The following is an 11,399-nucleotide window of genomic DNA, read 5'->3' as shown; positions in this document are numbered from 1 at the left end:
CAGTTATTGATATGATAAAGGCAAATATTTAGAACATCATTAATACAACACCTTCATGACAGTCTGGCCCTCCAAATCTTGTTTTAATAAATAACTGAATTCACTTCAATGATATATTTTGATCTTCATTCATTATTATTATTATCATTTACTTTTTATTATTATTTATTTATTTATTTATTATTATTATTATTATTATTATTATTATTATTATTATTATTATTATTTTACTTTGCCATTAACATTATCATTGTTTCTCTGGAAGGTGTCTTGTACAGGGACATGTTCCTTTTTGCCTAACCAGTCTCATTACGTTTTGAGTGAAATAAAAGTATGAATTATGAATTATACCAATGTCATCTATCGATAAAAACATCGATTCGATTAATTAACAGCAGCTTTTCGCACTGTGGCAGTGCCAATAGAAAACAGCAACTTTTTGGCACTGCGGCAGTGCCGATAGAAAACAGCAGCTTTTTGGCACTGCGGCAGTGCCGATAGAAAACAGCAGCTTTTTTTGGCACTGCGGCAGTGCCGATAGCCACTACCGTGTAGGCGGTGATGTACAATGTGTAGGCCTAAATACTAGCTCATGTTTACGATTTAAGTTTCCAGCTCACATATGTGATTGATGGCTTTTCTAGTGACACCTTATGAGGTACCGATTAATCAGATAATAACTACAGAAGAGTTAATTGTCATTTATTGATTTTGTTATGCTATAGTAAAATACATTGATTGAGATCGCGAGAGTATAACATGTAGCTGGAGTTAGAGGACGCCACCAACGTCGGTGTTTAGTACCTCGAATATGCATGTTTAGCTTATTTTTGGAATTTCTTTGAATGTTTTGTTTATTACAGGTTTTCGAACCTGACTGCTTGTGCTTGTTTGAAAATAAAGCAAACCGATTAATTTATGCTGACTCCTGTCATTCATTATTCAAACGAAACATTCGAAAACGTTAGCTCAACCAGCTGAAGAGAGTAACAACCTAAAGGGAGGTAAGCAATTTTGCTGCTAAAACTAGAGATAAAACATATCATGGAGGATGCAAAGAGAGCACGGAGAGCATACAAGAGAAACAGATCGGCATTGGCACAGAAAATGTCTACTGGCTATATTGAGGAACTAGATATTGAGGAGTGCTGGCGTAACCTTCGTACAGCTCACCATGCGGTGATCAACAAAGTAGAGAAAGAAGAGGATGAGGATCAGGAAGATAAATGGTTCATCGATCTAGTGGAGGTTAGCTACCGAAATTTGGAGAGAGCTGGCTTGGAGAAGGAAATGGCAAATTCTCGAGTGGTTGGAGAAATAGAGAAGAAATTACCAGACGATGTGTTTAAAAGATGGGTACGACACATACATGATGAGAAAAATAAAATTGGAGAAACTGAGAAGATGTCTGGTTTATTGATTTTCTTGGAAGAGGAAAGGAAGAGTGTAGAATACTCTATAGAGAGTCTACATAGCTGCCATATCACAAGCCAGCGTACCAAACCAACTGCATCAGTGCATACGGCTGATTTTCGTGAACCACTGCCAGCTAACAGTTCGCATCTGATCCACGATAGTGCCCAGCACACGACAGAAGACTGCAGAGCATACCTGGCGAAAGCTGTGAGTGACAGAATACAACTAGTTAAGGAAAAGAGAGCATGTTTCCGATGTTTGAAACCAGGTCATGGTGTATTTAAATGTAAGAAAGGATACTGTTGGAAAGATGGTTGCCAGAGAAAACACCATCCATCTATTCACTTTCAACAGCCCGAGAAGCCAAGGGAGGTGCAACAGAATGGTGCGGTTTTTAAGCCTGGAGTTTGTATGCTGATGGCGATTGCTGTTAAAGCTAGAAATGGGACGAAGTTTAACACAATATTTGATAGTTAAGCAACAGCATCAATAATAACACATGAGGCTGCAAGAAGAGTTGGTGCTAAAGGAGATCATGTAGAGATAAAACTAACCAAGGTAGGCGGAGAAGAAAACGTAGTAGAAACAAAGTTGTACGACATAATATTGATAGACAGAAGTGGAGATATTGTGAAGGTTAAAGCATATGGTATGGAGAGCATTACCAGTGACTTAAGGGTTCAGGATAACCGGTTTACTGAAGGTGGATTGGAGGACAGTTGATAGACCTGTGGGCAGAGTAGAGCTGTTGATCGGCTTAGACTACGCCAATCTTCAACCTCAGAATATAAAGGTGGTGGGCAATCTAATGTTGAGTACCATTCCATTTGGTAAATGCGTAAGAGGATGGCATCCAGTTTGCGAGAGTGAATCGTTGGCAGCTATCCATTTGACGTAAGTTGATACCCTTTATAATCAGTTCTTGACTATCGAGAGTATTGGAGTTCGGTGTAACCCTAGGTGTGGTGGATGTAAATGTGGTAAATGCCCATTAGGTACAAAGGAGTTAGATAGAGGGCGCTATGGTCTAAAACCAAGGTGACAGTCGATAGCTATCTCTACGTAAAATTGCGCTTTTTTTTTAAAGATACTGAAAGTGAAAAATCATCTGAGTAAGTAAATTCAATTAGTTTAATGTCAGAGAACACAAAGAGAAACTCCGATCTGTGAAGAAGCTTGTGAATCTTGAAATATTGAGAAATTATTACACATTGAATGTCTGCCTATAATCAAATGTTTCCCGCCGTCTCGGTGGAAGGCGTTGCTACAGGCAACCAAATAAACAAAGGCCAATCTACAAAATCTACTCAAGCGGAACATGTAAACAAAGAGCACAACAATAGTACAGTGAAGCCCATCTTCTTAAAAGCGGACGAAATCCCATCAGACAATAAATGTATCTCAGAGACGAAGACTTATGCATTGCGCTTACCCAAACTATTTCACCAGATAGTATAGTTGGAGTTCAAAAGATACGAAATTTGTGGATGATCTATCTGAACAACAGACACGATAGAGTACAGTTGATAACAAATGGATTGAACATAAGGAAATGTAACGTATATGACAAAAATCCATACATTGCATACCACTCTATTGAAGCTACCAGGATATTAATCAAGGATATTCCACTCTCTGTCTCGGACTCTGAGATACTCAAACGATTAAAAGTCTTAGGATGTAAACCAATAGGAGAAATTATGAGAATGAAAATAAGGGTTAACGGCCAACTCACTAGCTGGCTTAATGGGGACAGAGCCATATTTGTGCTTTATTCTTTGATTTCTTCACTTGTATTTTGTTCACATGCAACATCATCATCTGCATCACTGCAGCTACTTTCTGTGTCATTTACGCTGGTGTTATTGTGTGTACTAAATACATCATCGTTTGTCGTCATCAATACCAAGACAAGTGACAAAAACGGTTTCAAAGCTAGAGCTTTTCATGAAGGAACTAAAATGTAAGAAATGCTTGAAAATAGGACACCTTGCCTATCACTGTAAGTCAGATACAGTTTGTCTTAAATGCCATCAACCTGGTCATACCAAAGACAAATGTACCAATGATACTCAATGTATTTCAGTGGGCTCTGCTGGTTCGTACATCAATCGCATGTGGGATTCTTTCGTTAAATTACCAGAAACTTCAAATGACGATACTATTCGACATGAAAATGAAAAGCAACATGTGACACAAATACAGTTGACCTACATCATGTAGAGACGGAAGACACAAACGATGATGTATTTAGTACACACAATAACACCAGCGTAAATGACACAGAAAGTAGCTGCAGTGATGCAGATGATGATGTTGCATGTGAACAAAATACAAGTGAAGAAATCAAAGAATAAAGCACCCAAGAACCAAGGGATGAACAAGAACAAAAGAAGGTAACGGATTACTTTGAATCATCAGCATCTAAAGGAGAAAATGAACACGATAAAAGAAACAAAACCAAACTGAAAGAAAAGTCCGCTTTTGAGGATGCCGATAAAAGTAAAAAGTCGAACCTTACGCCAACAAAAAAAAAATCAACAGATTGTAACGAAAAAAGAAAGTTAAGGAAAACAAAAAAGAAAAATAGCAAAAATTAATAAATCTATTGCCTAATTCATGGGCTTTGCATTAAATATTTTTGGGTAGTATACTTTTAATCATTAAAACACCGGTAGATTACGTGGTGTTATTAAATCTATAATTAATTCAGACCAAAAGGGTTACATAAAAGGCCGTTTCGTGGGAGAAAATATCCGTCTAATAGACGATTTACTTTATTATACAGGCCGATATGATATTGAGGGAGCAATGATAATGCTAGATTTTAGAAAGGCATTCGATTCAGTTAATATAGATTTTATGTTCGAAGTTTTGAAAAAATTAAATTTTGGTAACACCTTTTGCAAATGGGTTAAAATGTTATATAATAAGGTTGAATGTGTAACAACGAATAATGGGTGGATTTCTGAAAATTTCAGCATGGATAAAGGTATAAGGCAAGGTTGCCCGTTATCAGCATTGCTTTTTATTATTGTTGTTGAGGTTATGGCATGTAATGTAAGAAATAATAGTTCTTACAACGGAATTAAATTACCAAATATAAGCGAACAGCACAGACATATAGAAGCTAGAATTAGCCAGTTGGCAGACGATACCGTACTGTATGTCGGAGATGAAAAAACTCTACACACAGCGGTGAATGTTATTTAGTCGTTTTGTAAAGTATCTGGTATGGCATTAAACAAACAAAAAACAAAGGCACTGTGGATAAGAAAATGGAAGGATAGGGTAGACGAACCTCTTGGAATATGTTGGGTAAAAACAACCAATAAAAGTGTTAGGAATTTACATAGGTTATGACAAAGAATCATGTACAAAGAAGAATTGGGACGGAAAATTGACTGAGCTTTAACGTACTTTAAAATTGTGGAGTTCGAGAAACCTATCTTTTTATGGCAAAACTATAGTCCTCAAATCAATTGCGTTGTCAAAATTAATTTATGCTGCTAACATTATAAATGTACCGTTGTACGTCATTGATAAAGTTAATAGACTAATCCATGCTTTCATTTGGAATAATAAGCGAGAAAAAATAAAAAGAAAAACATTAATCGGTGATTCAGATGAAGGTGGTATTAAAATGCCAGATTTTACTTTACAAATAAATTCTTTAAAAGTTTCATGGGCAAAACGACTGCTTAATGATTACGACGCAAAATGGAAATTTGTACCAATATTTTTTATTCGAAAAATTTGCACAGAAGGAATTTTATTTAACATGACATGCGTAAGACACATAAATATATTTAATACATATGATATTCCTATCTTTTACAATCATATCATACAGGAATGTATAAAATATAATAGGATCAATAAAAAAGAAATTAATACGTTTGAGGAAATTATCAACGAACAACTGTTTGGTAATTACTTAATTCAGCTGAGAAAAAAATCGTTGTTCTACAAACACTGGATTAATAACGGTATAATTTTCATTAAAGACATTGTATGTGATCAGAAGTTTATATCTTCAGAGGAATTATTGGTGACATTACGGTGTAAATCAAATTGGCTAAGTGAATATTTATGTATATTAAAAGCTATACCAGATCAATGGAAACATATCATAAAGGTCACAAAGAATTACAATTATGATATTGTCAACATTAACCGAAAATATGACGGCATTAAAACAAAAACTGTATATTCATGTTTTGTAAAGGAGTCTTTTATTCCACCCATTGGACAAAAAAATGGGAAGCTTATATTGATTGGAAATCATGCTGGTTACATAAAGTTTGTAAAATGAAAGATAAAAAATTAGCGCAGTTTAACTATAAACTTTTACATAGAATATTACCAACTAATAAAAGCCTATCTATATGGAGAGTAAATGAATCAGACAAATGTAATAAATGTAATCGGATTGAGGATGAAAAACACATGCTCTTTAGTTGTATAAGTATTAAACCTTTTTGGAGAAGAGTACGAAATATATTAAGAGCTGTTGGGTACACACAGAGCCTGTCGTTCAAACATCTTGTAATTGGAACACAGAAAGTATTAATTGACTTTATTTACACTTCGGCCGCTTTTACTATTTACAAAGAAAAGATTTTGTCAGAGTTAAATAAATCAAGGCGTACCTCATTATATAGTTCTTTTAAATACAATGCATTGCTTAGAATTAAATGCGACATGTATAATATTGAACAAAAGGCTAAAGAAAAGTGGAAAGAGCTACAAAAATATGGAAGGTTTTATAAAGTAAGAACTGTAACACTTAAAATGTATATGTAATAATTTTTGGGGGATGTTTAAATGTATGTGTATTTAATTTGCAGTCTTTATAAATAATTATGTATAAAGAAATATAAGATATAGTAATATGTGAGTAAAGAAATAAGACCTAATGCTGTTTGTTAAAGGTATTGTATAAAGTATGTATATAAAAGGAGGAAAAAATATTGAAAATAAATGAAAAAAAAGACAATAAAAATGGGTTACCCCCACAAAAGACAAAAAAAAAGGTACAAAAGAGTTCACGTTGCTGGAGGAGCGAGAGCTAAGTTTGATAGAAGACGGCCTAACATACCAAAATGGGCGATGGATTGCTAGATATCCTTGGGTGAAGAATCCTAACGAGTTTCCAGACAACAGAAATGTAGCTTTGGAAAAACTTCACTCGTTAGAGAAACGTTTGAGTAAAGATCCAAAAAAGGCGAAGCTGTACAATGAACAGATACAGGACATGATTGAGAGAGAGGGAGCCAAAGAGGTGTCTGACACAGAGTTGCATGAGTACTGTGGACCGGTTCATTATATAGCCCATCACGCAGTTCCGAAGCCGGATAGTGAGAGTACACCACTGAGGATAGTTTTTGATAGCAGTGCGAACTACCGAGGTCACACACTGGACAACTACTGGGCAAAGGGACAAGATCTCAACAACCGTTTATTAGGTGTCTTATTGAGATTCCGGCGGGAGAGAACGGCAATAATAGGTGATATACGAAAAATGTATCACAGTGTAGGGATAACTGTGTTAGACCAGCATTGTCACAGGTTCTTGTGGAGAAATATGGAGGTTGGGAGAACACCTAGTACATATTTCGTGACCGCAGTAAATTTTGGTGATAAACCTGCAGCAACGATCGCAATCAGTGCATTGCGTAAGACGGCGAAAATGAGTGAAAGGGAATTCCCGGGGACTGTCAAAGCACTCCTGTGAGAGTGAGGAAAAGGCACTAAAGAAGACAGAGCAAATGGATAAAGTATTGGAGTCGGGGAATTTCAAGATTAAAAGGTGGATCATTTCCAGCAATTCTTCGAACGAGTTTGAAGCATTGAATGTACTGGGCTTGAAATGGGAGCCAATAGCAGACAAATTGAGCGTGGTGTGCGGCAATGTGGTAGATGACTTAACGAATGGATGGACAAAGAGAAGGTGTTTAAGCCGAATGAATGCCGTGTTTGACCCCCTCGGGCTGTTGTCACCAGTTACGGTAAGAGCGAAGATATTGTTGCGGAAATTATGGGGAGAAAAGCTAGCTTTGGGATGCACGTATAGCAGAAGCAGATGCTAAAGAGTGGTTGACGTTGTTCGACGACAATAGAACGTGCAGTCAAGTCCAAATAGAGAGGTGCATAAAACCGAGCAACGTAAAGGAAGGGGTAAAACCACTCCTGATATTGTTTTCAGACGCATCGGAAAGAGCAATGGGAACCGTGGCCTATGTACGGTATGAATGCGAAGATGGTACCTACTCCGTGAGGCTCATGGCAAGCAAGAGTAGGGTGGCACCTATACAAATAACAACCATAGTAAGGTTAGAACTTAGTGCAGGTGTTAAGTGTTCGTTTAGCTAAGACAATCAAAGATGAGACCAGTATGGAGTTTGAGAGAGTTTCTACGTTGTGGACAGCCAAATAATAAGAGCCATGGTACAGAAGGAGAGTTATGGTTTCAAGACTTTTGTAGCCACCCGGGTCGGGGAGATTCAACAGCTCTCCGATCCACAAGACTGGTGGTGGACACCGGGGGAATCTAATATGGCGGATTTAATATCTAGAGGAGGTTTTCCAAGTGTGCTGTCCGAACGGAGCAGATGGCAAATGGGTCCAGAGTTCCTGAGTAGGCCAGTCAGTGAATGACCAATTTACCAAAGGTGCACTCAAGAAATCCCAGAGAGAATTGGTGTTGTGATGACAGTGGAAGTAAAAGAGACATTTATTAATTCTATCCAGATTCAAAGGTTTAGCAGCTACTCAAAGTTACTAAGAGTGACGGCTATTGTCCTGGAGGTTCTGAAAGGTAAGAGTTTCAAGTCAGCATCGCGGATGGTAACAGCAGTGAAACTAAAAGGAGCGGAGCTATATTTGATTAAGGAAGCTCAGAAACCTATGCGAGACCTAATGCAAAAAGAGTATCCTAAGTTCCTCAAAAGGTATGGTAGCTTAGTCCACGACTTCGAGAAGATGATGTTATTGTCGTTGGAGATCGGATTAAGGAACATGTGCATTTTAGTTACAACCACAAAATGGTTCCTCTGCTGCCACATGATCACGAGTTTACTAAGTTGTACGCTGTAATGACACACAATGACGGCCATAATGGTGTTGACACAACGATGACTAAGATCAGATCACATTATTGGGTGGTGCGACTTAGACTTGATGACGGATTATAGTGAGGATTCCTTTTTGAAGGTGTTTAGACGGTTTGTATCCATAAGAGGATACCCGAATGAAATATTCAGTAATTTTTTGGCAGTCAACTAGTCGAAGCGAAGGAGAGTATCAAAGGGTTCGGAGTTCGTCATGGAGTTGAGTGGACATTTTCCACACCAGACGCACCGTGGCAGAATGGCGTCACCCCGAGTTTAATTCGAGGAGTTAAGAAGTTGTTATTCCGTGTCATAGGAGAGCAGGTGTTGTCGTACGAGGAGTTGCAGACAGTGCTCTATGAAATTGCAAACTTGATGAATGAGCGACCTATTGGCAAGCATCCTACGAGTCCAGAAAGTTACTTTATGTCCAAATAATCTTCTTCTCGGACGTTCATCTGTGAGACCTCCAAGTGGACCCTGGTGTAAGCTGGGTAATAATGCACAAAGATTGAGATTTGTTCAGAGATTGACTGACCGATTCTGGCAGAAGTGGACACAGGATTATTTTCCTACACTTATTGTGAGAAAAAATGGCATGTGGAACATCGTAATTTGAAGAAGGGAGATGTTGTGGTTATTAAGGAGGAGAACGTGAAGAGAGGACAGTGGCGACTTGGTAGAGTTTCTGAAGTTTATCCAGACTCAAGAGGATTGGTGAGGAGTGTCGAGTTGAAGACCACTAGTGAATCGGGAAGGTCGAGCTACGTGAAGCGAGCAGTGCAGAGACTGATTTTGCTGATACCAGTTGAAGAACAATAGCTTGATGTAGACATAGAGTAATGTATGGAGCTTGAGTTACTAGCGGATCTGATTGTTATTATATGATCGTTTAGGCTTTTAATTTGTAATGACTACTAGTAGCTAAATCCTAATACGCAGTGACTGGAAAATTGTCATAAGGTTCTGATATTTTGCTTTAGGTGGGGGAGTGTTTCGCAGAGTGCGAAATTTGATTTAGTATCTGGCGCCCCCAGTGTTTCTATAGGGGTTTCCATAGCCGTAGTAGTGAGTTTACCGAGTCAACTTAGCATTGACACAGAATTGAGATTTCGTTTATAATGATGTAAGTTAAGAGGTGCTAGACGTGAGTAATTAATTAACACATAGTAGATTCATTTAGATAGAACGTTACAGATGCTTTCCCGTTATTCATGTTAATACTGTACTGTTGTAAGGTGAGCTAGCGAAGGTTTATTGCCGCGCTAGTTTCAGCCTACGGGATTAGTATAGGGCTGACTGTCTTTTGGTCGGAGTTCGAGTTAATTGTTATCACGTGTGTAGATGGTTATGTACAATGTGTAGGCCTAAATACTAGCTCATGTTTACGATTTAAGTTTCCAGCTCACATATGTGATTGATGGCTTTTCTAGTGACACATTATGTGGTACCGATTAATCAGATAATAACTACAGAAGAGTTAATTGTCATTTATTGATTTTGTTATGCTATAGTAAAATACATTGATTGAGATCGCGAGAGTATAACATGCAGCTGGAGTTAAAGGACGCCACCAACGTCGGTGTTTAGTACCTCGAATATGCATGTTTAGCTTATTTTTTGCATTTCTTTGAATGTTTTGTTTATTACAAGAAAGTATAATACATACTCCAAGTATTGAAATACACGCCATCGTGTTTGAATCCCAACACGATGGCGTGTATTTCAATACTTGGAGTATGTATTATACTTTCTTATCAGAGATTAATCAGTGGACCTTTCGGTTTTTGTTTATTACAGGTTTCGAACCTGACTGCTGGTGTTTGTTTGAAAATAAAGCAAACCGATTAATTTATGCTGACTCCTGTCATTCATTATTCAAACGAAACACTTAATGGTGTTTATGTTATGATTAATAGTCAGTTCTTTATATTGACATTTCAAATAAAGGTTTTGTCTAGAAAACCTGGCATACTAGTTGAGGGTCTTAATTTGCGGGGTCTGATATTTCGAGTGGGTCTGATATCTCGTGGTCTTAGGTCTTAACTTTCGTGGTCTGAGCTTTCGGGACACCCATAAGCCTAGCCTATAATGCCTAGCATAGTGCTCGTGATCGCGGTACCATGACCATTAAAAAATAGCAGACGCACTGGGAAGCGGTTGTTCACGGTTCACGGCATTGGACTGCAGCGAAAAATGATTCCCCTATCATTAATGGAAGAGGCCCACGTCACGCTTGGCTAACTATTTTTAATTTACATTTCGCATGTCTTGTGTTGTTGTAAAATGTATTTCAAACCAGTCATGCTTGGCTGGTTTAGATTTACGTTTTGGAACAGAATTTGGAGAGAGCATTTGATCAAGTCAGACCTACGTATTGAATTTGAATTACATTTTAAAGAAATTAGAACTACATTTTGGAAAATTTGAACTACGTTTAAAAAAATTAGAGCTTCATTTTGGGAAACTAGATCTACATTTTGAGAAATTTACGCCTACGTTTTGATAAATTAGACATAAAATTTTGCAATAACATTTTGATTTTAACATGGTAACTTTCCACCCCCATTAAAACTGTGTTTTTGTTTCTTACGAAATGCAAAGAAATGTTTATGAAGTAGGATACCTCTCTGATATTTTTCTAGTAATTTTTCATTTACATTATTTATAATGTGTATTATATATTTAATACCTTTCTAGTGTTAGTAGAGTCATTTTCATGAGATCCGTGACTAATTTTAGGATACCCTTTGTTTCTCGATGGATTTGGCAAGATGGACCAATTTAGATAAAATATAGCTCCTATATACCTCCCAGATATTGGGGGAAAGTCCCGTTTGGGGGCGTTTTTCAAAATGGCCGCCTGTTGAT

The sequence above is a fragment of the Anneissia japonica genome, unplaced genomic scaffold (genome assembly GCF_011630105.1).
Source record: "Anneissia japonica isolate Jap-2015-1 unplaced genomic scaffold, ASM1163010v1 scaffold1810_len1271414_cov176, whole genome shotgun sequence".
In the NCBI taxonomy this organism is placed as follows: Eukaryota; Metazoa; Echinodermata; class Crinoidea; order Comatulida; family Comatulidae; genus Anneissia; species Anneissia japonica.
This window is presented reverse-complemented; position numbering follows the sequence as displayed.